This window comes from Meleagris gallopavo, chromosome 12, assembly GCF_000146605.3.
Source record: "Meleagris gallopavo isolate NT-WF06-2002-E0010 breed Aviagen turkey brand Nicholas breeding stock chromosome 12, Turkey_5.1, whole genome shotgun sequence".
Classification (NCBI taxonomy): domain Eukaryota; kingdom Metazoa; phylum Chordata; class Aves; order Galliformes; family Phasianidae; genus Meleagris; species Meleagris gallopavo.
In genome coordinates this window covers 7,960,152-7,978,460 of record NC_015022.2, presented here as the reverse complement: position 1 = coordinate 7,978,460, position 18,309 = coordinate 7,960,152, and the positions used below count along the sequence as shown (strand labels likewise).

The 18,309-nt window shown below is 44.2% G+C and overlaps 1 long non-coding RNA gene across 1 annotated transcript; it reads right to left on the bottom strand.

Moving 5' to 3' along the window:
• Positions 1–1,547: 1,547 nt before the first annotated feature.
• Positions 1,548–17,566, bottom strand: LOC104912803. Its single transcript, XR_794906.2, has 5 exons — positions 17,459–17,566; positions 16,649–16,731; positions 6,196–6,261; positions 2,576–2,656; positions 1,548–1,753 (listed from the first exon to the last, which is right to left on the bottom strand). It is a non-coding gene; the product is annotated as an uncharacterized LOC104912803 (long non-coding RNA).
• Between the last annotated feature and the right edge of the window lie 743 nt (positions 17,567–18,309).

Genomic DNA, 18,309 nt, shown 5'->3' with positions numbered 1-18,309 from the left:
TATTTCTGCCATGTTTTACTTCCCCATTTCTATATCTATACATATATAAATGCATGTACGCACTTACCTGTGACTATTTAATTTACCTAAGTATAAAATGAATAACAGGGGAAAGGAGAGGGATGCTATCTGCCAATACATTTTTACAGATGTCACACTGTAGCATGCAGCTGTCTGTCTGCCCATCCATCCCTCAAAGAGCTGCTGTGGTCTTTGAGATCTGCTACTTTGTTTTCACTACCCAGCTCCTCCCTGCGCTGTGCTCTCACCTGCCCCTTTCTGCTGTTCTTGCCTGCAGACAGCGGTGTTCCTGAGGCTGCCATCTGTGTGGTCACCACGGCCGCCATCGACGTCCATCGCCCCAACATCTCCTCCGAGCTCTTCACGGTGGAGGTGCCACTGCGGCTGAGCAGCACCGGGACGTCCGCCAGCATCACTTCGGGCAGCGCCTCCCGCTCCACCGTCAGCTCTGGCACACAGGCGTGCAGCGAGAGCAGCCAGACGCTGGGCTCCTCCCCAGACTGCAGCGCTGCCTGCGAGGATGCGGCCGGCGCCAGCCCTCAGGCAGACCTCGTATCCAGCCAGCAGCGGGTGGCACAAGCCATGGTCCAGGAGCTGCTCTCTTCCCTCTCTGAAGAGGCACGCCTGGCGCAGAAGGGGCTGGACCCTGTCAATCTGAAGCTGCCCAGCCCGGCGGGCTCAGTGAGGGCCAGCCCTGACCTTGGCCACCGCCTCAGCGTCTACAACCGCAGGAATCAGGAGAACCTGGAGGTCTTCCAGCTCAAGCCGCTCATTGACTCTCCGCAGGGCCCCCCGGTGATTGATGACAAATATGGGGCCCTGGGACCCCCCGAGCCACGGCTGAGCAAGGTACCTGAGGCTTAAGGAGCTGTGGGGCACACTCGCTGTGCTGGGTCACCAGGCTGCCCCAGGCAAGGCAGCAGCACCAGAGGCCACCAGCAGGCACCTCCTGCAATGGCCACCAGCCTAGGGCTGGACCTGCACCACCCAACTGGCCCCCAACAGGCCTGCCCTGTCACCAGCTCTGGGCCAGCCGGGACCACTGGTGTCCTGTGAGGCACAGGAGACCTTCCCCCTGTCTTCAGCCAACAGGATTGGACCCACAGTGCCCAGTGGCAGGGAGAAAAGACTTACGCCCATGTCCGGCCACCAGCCTGGGGTTAGCCCCAAGGTGCACAGACCTTCCACCAGCACCAAGCTACAGTGTCCAGGGACAGACAGAGCTGCTGGCCAGCCTGCTCCCAGCCTGGCCTCCCAGCTCCCCATGTCTTCTGCCCAGGGGCTGAGCACAGCTGGGAGGGGAGTGAGGTTGGGAATAAACACTGACAACCACTGCTGCCTCCCTTGTTCCTGTCTTCCATCCCTCTTCCCTCCTTCCTTACCTTACACCTTTCCCTTCCCTTCCCTGCCTTTATTCCTTTTCCTGTCCTGATAGCTTTTCTTTACTTTCCCCACTCCGGCCACTAGTTGATGTCCCAGCCCCTTCCACCCAGCAAAAGAAACAAAAACAAACCCCCACAGTTACCTCTCTTTCCACTACAGTCCTTTATTACTGTTATTCCTTCAAACCACCTCTCTCCCCACCTCTGCCCATAACAAACACTGCCCAGCACAAACATACACTGACACCAGTGCTCTCCAGTAATCTTGGGTTGTGCTGTCATTACTGCCCAACTGCAGCCATTGCAGTTGCTCACTTCTTCTTCAGGAGCTCCGTCATCTCAGGCACTGCCTGCAAACACCAGTGCCAGGGTAGCACCCGCTTTCCCTCCACCCCCATGAAGTTTTTTATGTGAGGTCCCATCCCCCAGTCACACCCCAGCCCCCTGCCCACAACTCCAGGGGCTGTGGGTCACCCCAGCTCACAGCACTCCCCACTTCCCTCCTGCTGAATAGAGCCTCTTAATTATTTAAGAGCGCTACATTTCCATTAGGTGGAAATAATGCATTCGTACAAAATTTATTAAGGAAATTGTCTACATGGTGTTTCTTCAGAATGTGACTTTGTCTCTGCCTAACGCAAAGGCCCGTGCTCACCGCTGAGCCAACGGGCATTAGTTCAGGAATGGCATTAAGTGCTGGCACAGTTTCTGCCCATGCCTCCATGGAGCTGCTGTGAGCTCACACCGCTGCCGTGTACGGCCGTGTGGGCAGCCCACGTGTGAGTTTTCCAGAAAACTGCCAGCTGCCCCTCAGTGTCAGTAAAGCAGCAAGCTCCCTTGGAAGGAGAACTGCTGCAGCCTGAAGACAATGCCAACTCTGTACGTTCATACATAAAGTATGCTCAAAAACTCATTTCAGTACCTAAGCGCAGTTCTTTTCTCAGAATGGCCCACATTCAGGAAATGTGAACACAGGCAGGCTGATGTGAAACCCACCCTTCTCAACTTAACGTTTGTGCGGACTGAGTTTTGAGACTGAAAATAATGAAGTTGTAAAGCCAACTCTTGTGCAAAACAATCCAAAGCAAACACCCCATTTGATTCTATTACCTATCTAAACTGTCATCACATCTGACAGCTTTCTCTCTCCCGTGCCCAAGGCTGAGCCTCACCTGAAATAAGTCTGCCACCAGTCCATAGTCTGCCACTTGGAAAATTGGAGCTTCTGGATCCTTGTTAATAGCAACAATGGTCTGCAACAAGAGGAAAGCACCACGTGAACACTGTGATGTAGGGGCAGATGGCAGAGACAGGCCTGACCTGAGGAAACAGGCTGACTTTGCTCCTGGCTCTAGGGGCAGCAGGTAACAGATTGCAGCATTTAACAGACATCTTCCCATTCTGCTTTTAAAACCAAATCCAACCCCCACTACCCCTAAAAGCCCACCATCACGGGAATCTCCAACACTGAGCCAAGCAGTCCTAACAACAACCGCAAAGTATATTTCTGAAAAATCCCTTCCTCGCTCACATTATGCAGGGGCACTCCTCCCTTGGTGAAAGTAAGTCTGGAAAAAAAACTACAACAGATTACCTGCAATATTTAAGCCATAACATTACAGAAATAAATCAGAGGTACACTTAAAATAAATGTAACAGAGCTGTGCCAAAGGCCCCCGTACTTACAGCAGGCCATGTAATTTATTGTGTCACACAGCAGAAAAATGCACGTGATCTAAATCCCAACGCAGCAGTCCAGAAAATGCCTTTCCCAATTTGAACTCTTTCATAAAAGGTAAATCCCATCGTAAATGTCTGTGACAGTTTCCAGCAAAATAAGTGTGGGTGTCCAAAGCTGAATCTCCAACAGGATGGGGAGACTCCATGAAAGAGGAAAAAAAATTCAAAATAAGCAGCAGCTCATAAAACGATCCTTACACCCGCTGGCCTAAACCACAGCACTCTGCCACTGCCTCTCCACCTCAATGCTACCACTTAGATTTGAGGCAACAGATTCCCCAGGACAGCTCTAACCAACATCTCCTCTGCACACCTACCTGCCATTCCCAGGTAGCCACAGTTCATGGTTCTCATATGCTTTGCTCCCTCCACTGACTGTACTTGCCTGACAAAATTAATGGCTCAGTAGCATACATCAGTGGCAATAACTCAAAGATGAAAGTTCACAAATCCTTGTTTTTAAGCCTACAGAAACCTCCTTCCTTCACAGCTCATTTGTATCCCATGACTTGCTGTAAAGGAGAACCACATGGTTTACACAACAAGGCAGTACCTACAGCAGAGTCCTGCTGCTGCCTTCTCGCCAGCTCACGAGCACTGAGCTGCAGGCATGCCAGTACTACCTGCCCAACACATTCCTCCCAAAGCTTTTCATTTTCAATTTCTTTTGCTCCTTTTGCAAATGCAAGCCTTTGCTAACAGCTCTACAGCGCAGGAAGCAAAATCCAGGTTGTGACAGGATATTCATTCAAAAGATTTTGGCTGTGCTGAGGCCCCACATGTTCCCAGAGCTGCTCCCAGGGACACGAGGACTCATACCCATGGCTGCAGTGGGCAGGACAGTCTGGCTGAGATGCAGAGAACACAGCTGGCTGTGCATCCCCAGCGAGCCCTGCTGTGGGCAGGCAGCTGGTCCCAAGCACCTGCCCTCCCCAGGCACAAGGGAGAGGCGTGCAGGAACTGCAACTCTCAGAGCTTGTCACTTCACCAGCCAGCACACCTCCAGCCACAAACCTTGCAGACTCAGCTCTCCGCGCTTTCTTCTTCAGGCCACAGCCCTGGAAGGCTCAATAGGAAATGCTGTGTCACACTGACGAAAACCAAGTAGCAACAGTTGCTCGAAAAGCATCTGCCTTCAGCTGCGGTTGGCAGCCCAGGCTCTCCTCCGCCTGCTCTTGCTGAAGGGACTTTCTGTAAGACCTGGTTCTCTACCTCATCTCCACAGTCAGACTTCCCATGAGAAGAAAAAGCATCACTTTGCTTGCAACAATTGCAACAAACTTTTCTAAGTTACATCTCTTAGAAAGAAAAGATACTGTAACTACCTCAGGAGGGAATTAAAATAAGTAAGGAAAGCAACAAAGACTTGCCAGGCCTCCTCCAAAGCTGCATTTTCTACCTTGCTTTAAGAGGACAAAAATTATTTGCTTCACTCAGTAAAAAGCACCAGAACACTTTGGAAAGCATATCCTGAAGTGTGCGAGTTCACAGTGCCAGACAGTGCACAGTGCCAATGGGAGGATGGGGGACAATCCAGGGGCAGTTTCCATGGCTGCAAAACTCTCCTGTTTGTATAAATGGGAACTTTTCAGTAACTCCAACACCTGCACTCAGGCTAAAAGGAAAGCATGAAAGTAAAACTGAATTTCAGAATGCACCTATTTGTTTACAACAGAAAAAGCGTTATCTCTGGGTGAAAATAACCCTAAGTACGCTTCTCCTATTGACAAACTTTATCTTACTTGGTATAAAAACATCTCAGAATATCAAACATGGCGCTGGAAAGGTGAAAAAAGCAGAGGTTTTGCAGACACGGCTGGACAGCACTGCACCAGCACTGCTGCTGCTCTGCCCCGATGTGTCCCTGTTGCTGCACAGCAACAAGCAGGGGAGGCTGCACTGACCCTATTTCCACTAAGAGCACACTGCTGCAGATGCCATTATCCACACCTCTATCTCCCTTCTCAGCAGTGACCTTCAGCTCCACCCATCAATGATCCTTCATTTTGACTGTTGCTTCCTCAACTGTGGAGACAAGTGAGAATAGCTTGCGTCCATTTTAGAAGGGTGAGACCCAAAAAAGGCTGCTGCACCCACATTTCCCCCCCAAAACACTTCATTTAAATAACATGAGCAAAAAGAACTAAAAAGCAGCATGCATCAGCCTATCACACAGGTTGGCTTGTGAGGATACATACAGTCACGTGAGCTCATTGCAGTCTATCACTGCTCAGACACAGAAGATGATTTTAGGGATCTATCTGCAAAGTTTTGCACATTTTTTCCTCTGTTTGTGACAGTTCTACAAGTTACTCCAATTCCTGGCTGCCAGAAGGCAAACCCCAACCCAGCAAAGTTTCTGAAAAGTTCCCTGGAAGTAGAAAACTAAAACTAAATCAATCCTTTTTCCTCTACAATTCCTCAGCAAGAGGCAGGACAGCCTTTTATTTTATTTTGGTTTGGTTTGAAGTGTTTGGCACCTGACAGTGGGATGCAGGAAGTAATTCTGCTACTCTTTTCAAACATAGCACTGTGGACCAAACTGGCAATTCCAGTTGCAGATTATTTGCTTCAGCAACTAATGAGTTAAACCTTTTAAAGTTTTACTGCCATTTTATAATAGGTTTCCATTTGAATAGCTAAATGCAGGAATGTCAGAGACATCTTTTACTTTATGGAATAGTAAGTTCATAATTCAAATTACACATTGTTATGCATGAATTAATATGTCACACTCTGAAATAAATGCAAATGCATCTATTGTATAGAATTCAGGCATGTGTGCGTGTCTTTTCTTGCTGTTCTTTAAATAAATAACTGAATTAGCTCTTGCTTAATACTTCAGGCTTAGTGCAGTAGTTCTACTGCGTTAGGTGTTCTACCACAACCTCACTCAGCATGGCTTAGTGAGGCATGTTTTAAGGCAGCAGATAAAATGACAATCATAACACTGGAAAAAGTGGGAAGTTCATTAAAGCGCTGATGAGAAGCAAAGAAGTAAACTCTCCTCCTTCCTCAAAAATCTCTTCCAGCACACCCAGCTGTGACATACCTTGCTGTCCTTCATCCCAGCCAAGTGTTGGATTGCTCCAGATATTCCCACAGCAATATAGAGTTCCTAAAAGAAAACAAAAAGGACACATTGTCAGAATTCACGACAGTTTTGGTCAGCTCTCACAAGCCTTGCTCAGGATCAATTACATACAGCAGTTTTTATATGACAGTGGTTGTCTATATTAAATGTGGCTCGTGATTGGTTCCCTTTCCCACTTTGGGATGCAGTTGTAAAAGGAGAATCCCAAAGGAGCATCCAGCAAAGACAGATTAGAAAAAACAGAGATCTGCATCAAATGTAAGGCACTGTTCAGACAGAGGAGAGGGCAATCAGTGCTACTCATGACCCCAGGGACAGCCAAAACAAATACTGAGCAAGATAACCTACAAATGGATAATGCAGTTCCTAAAGAGAAATACAAGATTTTTTGGTCGGAGGCCTCCATGACCCTCCTAGGCTAAGACAGAACACACAAAGCTGGAATTCAGCTGCTTACACTCTCAAAAAGTTTCCTGTATGGCAGGATAAAGCATTTCAGGCACAGAAGTGGGCTACCACAATTTCCACTTGCAGTGACAGTTTCTATTACTAGTCCAAACCTCAATATATACATGCCTTAAAGCTCTTCTCCCTCCCCATTCACTACCAGCTTCTGTGGTAGATGAGCAAAGAAGTGCTAAGGTAGGCTCCACACCATGCAGGAAATTGTTATCCTCTGTGACTGCCAACCTGGCATCTCCAAAGAAACATAAAACAGGTGAAGATTTATAAGCAAATCGCTCTGCATTGACATTAATTCATAGCAGGAAAGTAGTTTTTCCCTTTGGGCTGAAAATGACCCTGAAAATGATGTAGTCTACCCAAAACCATGCACGTGTTCAGCTCAGTGACAATTCTTCCATCAACCCAAGTCCAAGCAGCACTCAGACCCACAGCACTCAGCTGCCTGACGTTACAGAAGAAAAAACAAAGGAACTACTTCTCACACTCTCAGTCACAGAAGAGGCAACTGGAGCACACAAAACCAGCTGGGGGTCCTCTGTCACACCAATTCAAACACTGTATTTATATGTCCTTATGAAGACACAAACTTAAATATTTAACAGAATTTGTTTTTTTATCACTCCACAGTTAGCTGGCATTTAAGAACATACAGACCTAAACCAAGAAGTGATCTTTGGAGTCAGAGGGAGTAAGTGGGAGAAAAGAGATCTTGTTCTTCCACAACTCGGGATGTGCATTACAGTTAAGCAGCTTTAACACAGCAGACCGAAGCACAGTTGTAGGACAGTCACCAACTCCAGAAGTGGCTGGCAACGAAGATGTTCCAACACAGAGAGAAGGCAGCCTGCATTTTCCATACAGGCTGACAGCTGTCATATCAACTGCAGTAAAGAGATGACTGCTTTCTGACACGTCTGTAGCTACAGACTCCACCTACTGCATTTGCTTTTAAACAGGGACAGGCAAATGAAGAACAGCTTGTGAGAAAAGCATAGGAGATCTCCCGTAACAACTAAGCAGGAGGCAGACAGCAGGAACTAAATATCTCCCATTAGAATGGTTTGCTTTGAAACTGAAGCACAGAATCTGGTCCATGTATCTGCACAAAAGCAGCACAGCTGTTGAAGAGACTCAACAATTTCTGAGTCTCCACTGCTTCTCAGTGCATAGATTGGTACTGGAGGTCAACTCACTTTAACCACAGCTGCGCTGTAATACAATATGTACATGTAAGACCTCATAGTAAGAATGCAATATTTTAATTATACCAAATAAAAGAACAGATGTTACAGAAGAAATCACTGTAACATCATACAGTCTTTAATATAAGCTCTTTTCAAAAGCACATTACTGTAATATGATTTTTTTAGAGCAATTCATTAAATGCCAGTCATCCAGACTACCAGATACTCTTATCACTCTGTTTAACATCATAAGGTTCAGTCCTTGGAAGGAATCCAGCTAACCAGGAGCCAGATGCCTATGTATACATTTGACTAAAATATCTAGGAAAGACAAGGATGCTTCATTAAAAAGGATATTTATAAATTACCAGGCTCATCTAAAAAGCCTTCATTACGCCTTAAGCCGTGCCCTTCTAGGTTATGTGCTCTTGGCTCTCCAGCCAAAACAACTGGTTGCTCAGTGCCTTGCAGCACCAATGGTGGAACACCTGAGTAACGTTTTCACACAGGTAACACGTGACAGTGTGCTGCCCAACAACAGTCCAATGCTGCACAACAGATGTGACGGCTTTGATGGCTTAAATCTTGATTTAAATTTATTCTACTATTTATTAAAAGGAAAAATGAGACCTGAATGATAAGGATTTGAGACTGCTCAGATCCTTCCAAGGAAAAAAAACTCAATTACACGTCTGGAGAGGTCAAGAAGGCCTCCAAAATTGTGATCTCTTTCAGACCCTCTCAGGGTAATCCCCTTGTTTTGATGCTTCCCCTGAAATCACTGACCTCCATCCTGGGTTTAGCTGAGTCCTAGCACTTCTGCTGTGGTAGTGCTCATAGTCCTAGGCACTATAAAGAAAAAGAGGCAGGAAGGTGGAGAGGAGAGCAGAGCAGTGCCACGGAGCAGCCACAGGGCAGTGGGACTCCAATTACCAGCACGTGGCCATCACAGCAGAGAGCACATGGGGTCTGGAAGAAGATCTCAGCTCTTCAGGGCTCATCTATGAGAACACAGGCCAGGGAACAAAGAAGCACAGTACGCTCTGCATCACATCTCTCAGGTACCAACAAAGATGGCTTTACACCAGCTTCACATTCCTGCTTTTCGGAGCCCCGGAAGCTGCTCTAATTACTGCTGTCAGGTGATTGATCAGCAGCCAGCAATTAGAGGCACTTATGCCAAAGGCCAGTGAGTGGAGAGGCATTTCTGCACTCCCTGGTGCTTGCACATGGGCAGGCTCTCACTGCTGCCAGCGCTGTGCTGCACAGGGAAAACAACACAGCAAACAGACACCGCACCAAAGGGCTCCCTGCGCTGTCTGAGATGAAGCTTCAATAGTAATTTAAGTGGAAAAAAGGGAGAAAGCATAGTTTTGGTGGTACAGGGACGTGCCATCAGAGAGAACCGTCTTCCCTCACGTAACTTAATTTCACACAGAAAGTATTTATTGCAAACATGTCGGTGTCACACCACGAATCTTTCACTGTGCATGAAGTGGAAAGCACAGCGACAGAAACAAGCAGCCAGGAAGCTGAACAGACCAAACAGCTCAGAAGCATATGGAGCAGAAGGTGAGGAGGCACAACCAGAAAATACCTACACTAAATACATGCTGCTGCAGAAAAGGCTTCTTGTGTCAATACCAAGACAGCATGAAGGCAGGAGCATCAGCACATAACATACCCTTAAGCTTCTCACAAGGGCTACAGACAAAGCTGATTCTGCCAGCAAACCTGCACACAGCAGCAGTGCTTGACTGTGTCTTGCCACACAGCATCCCACAGGACACTACAGGGAGGCAGGGCCTGAATGCTCTTGCCTATATCAGAGGCAAGATTCCAAATCAAGAACCCAACTTCTCTCACTTGCCAAATTAATTATTAATCTAGCATAGTTCTGTGGGTTTTTTCCTTCCACAAACTCTCACAAACATGACCCCAGTATATCTTGTAGGGAGAGGCAGTGTATGTTAACCATTTAGCCATCTTAATTCCCATTTCTGGTGGCATATAACATTACTTCACTTTTACCGATGAGAATATTTTAAAACCCCTTAGGCTGCCTCGAGGCAGTTGGGGCTACATTTGTGTAGGAGAATGGCAAGTACAGTTCTTAGCTGCAACTTACAGTGATTTTGAATGCTGTAGGGTACAACGGCGCATCTTTCACAGGTGCAGCACAAGAGGAGGTGGTTACACTGCAAGAAGGCTGCCAGCTGCTATAGATTTTTATGTCAACCTTTGAATTACACTGAAAACCTTCAGTGTGCATCAGCTGATCACCCTATCAGAGGCATGCATCTAAACAAGCTGCTCTGATAAACTCCTCATGCACACATCCTCTTTTTAAAGGCAGCTCATTTCATTTCCTTTACAAGAGTGGAAGCACAAAGGAATTAGAAGCTGTTGTAAGAACTGCTTCATACATGAGATTCCTTCCAATTGCAAGCCATTAACCAAATAAAATGTAATGTTATGTAACTACACACAGTTATTTTTTGTAATTCCAAATGTAACTGGAATAAAACGTGAGCTAGCTTGACACAAGTTCTGATATCACACTGTATATCACTGCTGCGCTCAGCAGCAATGCTGTCCAATGTGCCCCAGTCAAGGAGGGCACGTTACTAAACTGCACCCCAGCTACAGTCTCTTCTTCACTGCGAGTGCCTCTGATGAGACAAGCTGTGTAATTACTCTTAAGCGTGGTTAGGGGTGTCTGCTGGAGTGCAGGGCCATACAGCAATTTCTTTTTGCTCTCGAGGGAAAAGCACATCAATTGCTTTCAGCTAAATGCACTCACATATGAATATTTTAGTACAATTTAATGTTTCTGCACCAACCCCCAAGGAGCAGTGCATCAATTTGTGAACATAGTTTCCTTGGAGTTAAAAGCTACACTGGATAATGCAGGATGAAAGGGGTTGTCAATCCTTGGCTTTTTAGCAAGTCAGAGAAAGGTAGTCTGTAAATTCAGTCCCAGCTGCATACAAAGTTTGCCACTATAAAGCTACTTTTCAACACTGGTGAATTATGAGATATTCCTACAACTTCCCAAGCCCTGTCAGTTTTCCCAGTGTTCTTTCCCAGTGTTCTTTCCACCTGCTCACTCCGACAGCCCAGCCATCATACAACCAAATGTGCACCTGCTGGTCCATTCACACACACAAATTTAATGCACAACCACCACGTTCCCACAAAGAAGCTAGGTGAAGGTGCACAAAACTAAACAATGTATCACCCATCTGAAAGTTCTGTGTGCAACAAATTAGGAAGTAATGAACATCCCATCATCAAAGCAAGAAGTCAGTATCAGATGACAAGATGACAGAGGCTACACTTCTCATGAGCCTCAAAGAATGAATTTGTTCACTCTTTTGTTAGAGACTTCATGTAAGAGTCAGAGACCAAAAATAAAGTTAAATACTGGAATAAAACACACCTTGCTTCAGTTTCCCCACACTGCAAGGAGTCTGTAGCTACCTACTAAGCAATAATATCATACTAAGCAATAAGAAAGCCAGAGAACCTGGCTAGGTGAACTACTTTGTATTTGGTGGTAAAGCAACCAAAAAGTAAGAAATACAAGAATAATGTCAATAATGTGATGCTGCCTTCCCCTTTCCAACTACTCCCAAAGCAAGATGACGACTACTAACTGCTAAAAAGCCACTCCCTGTACAGAAGAGGACTGCCTCCTAAGATACTGGAGCATACATGAGCTCAGAAAGCATCCCATCACTTTGTAAGAGAAGTGAAACATGAGGATTTCCACTGCTCTATGGAAGATCATTCTGAGGCTTTGTGTATCTCGCTGCCAGGAAGTGCTCCCTTGTTATTCTGCTTTTCTTTTCCAGCCCATCCCACTCCAACATTTTCTACCTAACATAATACACTAAGTTGTAAATCTACCACCTTTTCGATGCTCCTGCAATTTGTAACAATCAAGGAGAGCCTCTGGTATGAAGCTGAAGCTTAAGTACTGAAGCTGAGGAGGTCAGCAAGTTTTCTCCTAGTGATCAGAGCAGAACTGCACTGACACTTGAATTCCCATGTGCCTCCTTCACCTGAGATTTCTCAGCACGTGCAATGACCAAGAGCAGCTGCCGTCTGTGCCATCACATCACACTTCTAGCACAACCATCTCATATGGTGTCAATTGTAACTACATCATACATTTCCTCACTCCTGCCTTCCCAATTTTTCCACCTCAGTTTCTTGTTACCCCTTGCTGGAACAGTATGCTGTGCTCAGCCCTGAAAGCAACACTGCACCCTCCTTGCCAAAAACCTGGGGCAGTGAAGGTCAGGCCTTCCAGCTGTGGCCCACCAATGGCTCACCCTGGATGGACACTTTTACTCTTATAATTGTGAAAGAATGGCGTGGCCAAATCTTCCTCGCTGCCAGCTAGGACACCTGTAAGGAAAGCTGAAGCAGTCAGAGAGCTGAACCCTGAAACGACACTGACTTAGAACTCTGAAGAGATTCAAATAGAAGGATGCACTTCCAGAGAACAGAAGATCCTTCTGAAGTCCAGAGGATAACAGCCTGAAATGACAACACTGTATGGAAACAGAAAAACAGAGAGAGAGGATCCCATTATGATCCCATCTTTGAAAGCTGAAGGGAGAATATAACTCCACATACTAGCACTTCATAGTAAGGCATTCACAAGGATATCTTCATCCCAAACCAGCTAAGCTGCACATCCTTACAAGCTCCTTTTTACTCTGATAGAAACTGCATACAGCACTGAATCTGAGAACTGAATTTTCTTCTTTATGCACAACACCTGCATATAGGAAATAGCAGAAAACAAATGGCTTCTGATCTTTTAAAAGCACACTCTTGAAATGCTTGTCACTGATTAAAGTCACTGAATATACTATTTTTTAATAAAGTCACACTTTATAATTTCATATATTCACTTATGCTGAAATGTCCGTATTTCCATCTCACCAAGTAATGCACAGCCTTCCCTTTCCACAAAACAAAATGCTCAGAGAGCTGCAATGATCTAAAAATTCACAGGTCACACCAAGAAAAAGCTACTAAGAGAAACAAACATAATACACTCACTGCTTTAGGAGCTGGAATAAAGTTATACAAAAGAAATATTACCAAAAATCCAGGCTAAACCAACAACAAAAAGATAAATCCCAACATGAGCAAGAAGCTCACAGACAGAGACTTGTGGCTGTTTTGGAAGCGGACACGTACTGCAATAGGACTAACTCTCAAACAGAAAGATGGTGAAACTTCCCTCCTTAATCAACTGCTTTCTATCATTAGTTTAAGCAGAACAACCTGAGGCATTTCCCTACTGGCAGTTTGTTCGTGTGTCATAAAGTGAGCAGTTGAGGACAGCTGCTGCAAGGTTCTCATGTCCTGTGATACATTACCACAACCATGCTCTTAAAAAACAAAGTCTGTTAGGCAGTTACTGAAGGACCAACAACCAAAATAATTCTTCCTTCACCAAATTCCCAACCAAAAGCAGAAGGGAAGAAGTAAGCAGATCTTGTAGATGATTACCTTCTTAACCAGAGATCAGACCAGCAACACTCCGCACATATTCACAGGCAAAAGGCAGCAGCAAAGCACCTCCCCTCCTTCTGAATTCCTAACCAACTCTTCTCCCTCCTGGGCTCAAAAACAACCCAGTCCTATAAAAACAACGCATTCCAGTCCTCCATTGAGCCTGGGCCACAGGCTATTAATAGAAGAGCACACACTGAGATACTTTCCCAACAGAAACCCAACAGCTGCAGGGGAGAGCAAGCACATCTCTAACTCCAGCTGCTCCTCACATCCAAGATTCTTTCCCTGTTTAAAACTCACGTGCCCAGACAGTGTAAATCAGAAATCAAAACTGGCCACAAAAACTCAGGACTCTGTTAATGCAGCTGATCAACATGCAAAGCTGCTTTGCCGTTTTCCAGACAAAATATCACAAGTTCTCTCAGAACTCTTCTAGGAAGAGGAAGCAGTCATTTTCTAGAGGACTGGTAGAACAGCCCAGATAACCTTCAGCTGACCAAGAAAGCTCCGTTCTACTTCAAGTGAAACTCTCTTCCACTGCACAGAATTATATTCTAGCTAAAGAACCAAAGGACTGTGAAGGAACATTGGGAATGTGAAGTCAACAATGTGCAGCTTTAAATCTTCTCACAATTATGATACTGACTCTTCACACTGAAAAAATCATCATTCTGTTCAACATCTCTGAGGGTTCAGTATCAATTCAACCTGCCATTCCATTACCACGTTCCATTATCACATTTCCAAGCCACTGTAAGCTGTCCCTGCAGGTATTTCTACAGGAAATACCCAACAGTTGGAAACAAGGAGCATGTCATTTTCAGTATTTCAGATAACTCCTTGCTTAATAGTTATTAAGAAGGATGTGGGAAGATGAGAGAGTAATGCACCAAACTGCTGACAGGAAGACGCAGCCTGCAACAGTAAGATTATTTATTGACACAACAGTGAAATACCCATTCATTAGTCAGGGAGGTTTCTGACAACACTGATGTGGTCCTGTGATGTGGCTGCGTATTCTTCTGACTTTCACAGATTGCTATGATCTGTGGTAAGCTTTAGCATCATTTCTTCATAAAAAATTAGCCTTTAAATTTCCACATAACTGTTTATGTGCCTTCAGCTCTAGAAAAAACATTCACCAACGAGCCTTGACACACAACCCACAGCTGAGCTACGTTCAGATTAGCATTTCCCCCTTTATTAGTGGAAATTTAGGTAGTGAAAAAACTAAGGACATTCAGTCTCGAGCCCTTTCAAAATATGCAGTTAAATGACACACAGCATACTTCCCTGGTCTTCAAAAGTTTTGGTATGTGACAGCTGACTCTGCCTTCTGTGGAATCTACAGTTATACGTTGCTGTTACATTTTCTGTGCTAGTGTTGATATGATTAACTGGAACAATTTGCTGAGACCAAGGTGCAGCTGTATACTCAACCTAATGCCCAGTCTGTGATCAAAGAAAGCAGATCACATTTAAATACAAAGTTCTTTTAGTAAAGAGAAAGTGTTATAATGAGGGTTAGAGCTAGAGTGTGTTATGGTCAGGCATTGAAATGGGCTGCCCAGGGAGGTGGTGGAGTCACTGACCCTGGAGGTGTTCAAGGAACATTTGGACGTTGTGTTGAGGAACATAGTTTAGTGAGAGCTATTGGTGATGGGTGGATAGTTGGACTGGGTGGTCCTGTGATTCTGTGATGCTATGGATTCTCCATTCGATACCCAAAGAAAAACATCAGAAAGAAGAGTTAGGGTTGTATGTATGTAACAGGCACAGCTTCACACACATTGATATCACAGCTACCAAGACTTTGGAAGAATACAACATGCAAACAAACCACAAACTTCTATGTTTTCCTTAACTTTTATGTTATATTATGATCTGTTCTTCAGATCCTGTTTGCCTTGTTTTGTTTTTAAAGTTGGTTATCATACAGATTCACAGCTTAATCACTAGTGTGCCCAGAAATGTCTCCATTTAGCCCTTCAGCAGGGCCATCATCAGAAGGCCTCCATCTTGATGAAGACAACTAAAAAAACAAGAATTCCTATTCACATTTCAAGACAGAAGAGCTGAGAGGCACAAAGTACCCTGATCAAGAAAATCCAGTGGGAAGAACTGACAACAGACTGCAGGAAGCCCAAATTCCTGTCTTCAAGATTTCCAAGTACAGCTCTATCTTGTCTGATGTATTAGTGGAAAAACAGTAGCTATAGTTTGGTTTGACATGGTCTTACTAAACCATTACCAAGTAAGAAGTTGCTCACTGCTGCCATAAATACTCACGAGATAATTGCTTACTGAAGGACTGCATGCTTACTAGGTTACATAGCTCAGCACATGCATCCGATGTCCACATGGGCCCCACGTTGTTGGCCAGTCAACATCTCCTCCATGTCCAACATCTCAGGACATGCTAGCATACGTTCTATCACACACTGAGATGAGCTCCATTTGCATTCCTGTTTTACAAATGCTCAAGCGTGTTTTATCAATTTCATCACATTTCACTGGCTCTTAAGGAGCAAAAAAAGTGTCTCAGACTTCTATAGGAGAGCAAGCCATCTCTTCCCTCCACTGACCCCAAAAGACATATGGGGACAGAAACCACTTCCCCATGATAACTGGATGCACAGCAGGAAAGAATTACTGCAGGTTATTCTCCAAAATTAAGATACTTACTAGAGTATGCTTCTCCTGATCCCACTACACAGCAGCCAACTTGTAGATTACTTCTGCCACAAGTGCCTTGCATTTATATCTTGTACAAAAATTTTACTTAGAATGTAATGCAACAACGAAGTTATAGTTATCAAAACTTAAAAATGAAGTCATCATCTAAACTATCTATAAAAAGCTTTTCCAGAGACCACACCACACATCAATATAATTTAAAGTTTATGATGGCAATGACACCTTTTGGCTCATCAATGATGGCTGTCAGAAAACTAAAAAAGATTAGCATAGGCCACTATAAAACAAATCTAGCTTGCAAAACCCCTATCAAAACCGTCTGCAGAAAACTTCTAATTGGACTAAAGCGGATATTCACATCACAGCTTGCTGCTGTAGTTCTTGCACATGCATGTTTACATGACAGTATCGTGCCAGACACGCAAAGGTTTTCCTATTAGGTTCAGACTTAGTTCATTGCTTTGAAGGAATATGTATACTAGAAAACACCTCAGTTCTCTTATGAACTACATTTCCATACTTACTGGTGCTACTATTTTACCCGTCTGTCCAACTTGCATGTCATTAGGAACAAAGCCAGCATCTACAGCTGCACGGGAAGCTCCAACTAGTTGAAAGAAAATATTTCCAGTGTTTTCTTTTAAAATATTAGCAACTCAAATTCATACCACCATAAAAGCACATGTATTTTACTGAAGAGTCCCACACATTAAGGGCACATATTTAGAAAGTTCCCTCTAAAGAGCTCTTAAAGTAATCCCTCTCCATAACACTGGCAGAAACTTCCAAATACTAAATGCTAATGCACTTCATAAGCAACAGGAAATCCTTACTCCCAGCACCAAAAGGCCATATATTTAAAACTGAGGATTTCAGTCTGGCATATTTCCATTATTTTTTCTTGTTGCTTTGTCAAAAGAGGATTTTCCCATATATGCCTTCCCATAACATTCCAGCAAGTTTTAATAGAACACATGTGCCATCTTATATCGCTTACATCAAGTTCAGAAGTCAGACCCAGTAAAGCAAAATATCAAACTGAACTCAAGAGCACCACATGGATATTTAATCGGTGAAGCCAACGATTAGAAAACAAAGCCACTCATGCAAAAATTCTACTGATTACTAAATGTAAAATCTAAGGCTAATGCAGTTAAAATGTTAGCACAAGCAGTTCCTCCTCCTCCCCCAACCTTTAGATAGAATATTTTGCTGAAACTGCTGTATGCAGTTGGTTTTCTCCAACTAAATGAAAAACGTGGCAAAAAGAACCACTCGAACCATAAGAACTGTGATTCTGTAAAGCAGTAGCTAAAAAGGGGGGATGAGTTTACCTGCAGCATTCAATTGGTCCGCAAGATCATAGAGCAACTTAAAATTTTCGCCACTCTTCAAGCCTCTTCCTTAAAAGTTAAAAAACAAAAGTAAGATGAAGAAAGAGTATAATATGCTCTAGGATTCTGTGTTACACACATGAACATGCTGTTTTATTATCTACACTTGCAAAAGCACAAGGATATGTTTGCATTGGTTATCTTTGGATACAGAATTAAGTAGTATTTGACACTGTGAGGTTTAACTCTTTGTGATAAATATTACATATACAAACCAACACCACTCTCACTGTTTATTAGCATCATCAAGCTCCTCCTTTGAAATTAGGAGGACAGGATTTCTGTGCTCCCCCTGCTGGCTTGAGGCATAAAGCTCTGCAGTAGGATAACTAAGGGCTTTTATTATCTTTCTGTATGCACAAAGTAAGAACAAACCAACAAAAGATTTAAAGAGCAGAATACAAAAATAACAGCTTTTAAAATTATTAAAATCATTATATCATGTTTGGGCTGCCTGCAATGACTAGGAGTAATTTTAAACCAAACAAACTTTCATCTAAAAACACTTCACTGTAATTTTAGAGAGGCTCACCAATTATGGTAACGATCTTAAAATGCCTATTAGCATATATCAAACTTTCCTGTTTTGCCACATCATGACATATAGATGTTGGGTGTCTTCCCACTGTCTCCTATGTCCTATTTCAAAGTTGTACCAAGTCAGTGTTTTGCTACAGAATCATAGCATGGCCCGAGTTGAAAAGGACCACAATGACCATGCAGTTCCAACCCCCTGCTATGTGCAGGGTCACCAACCAGCAGCCCAGGCTGCCCAGAGCCACATCCAGCCT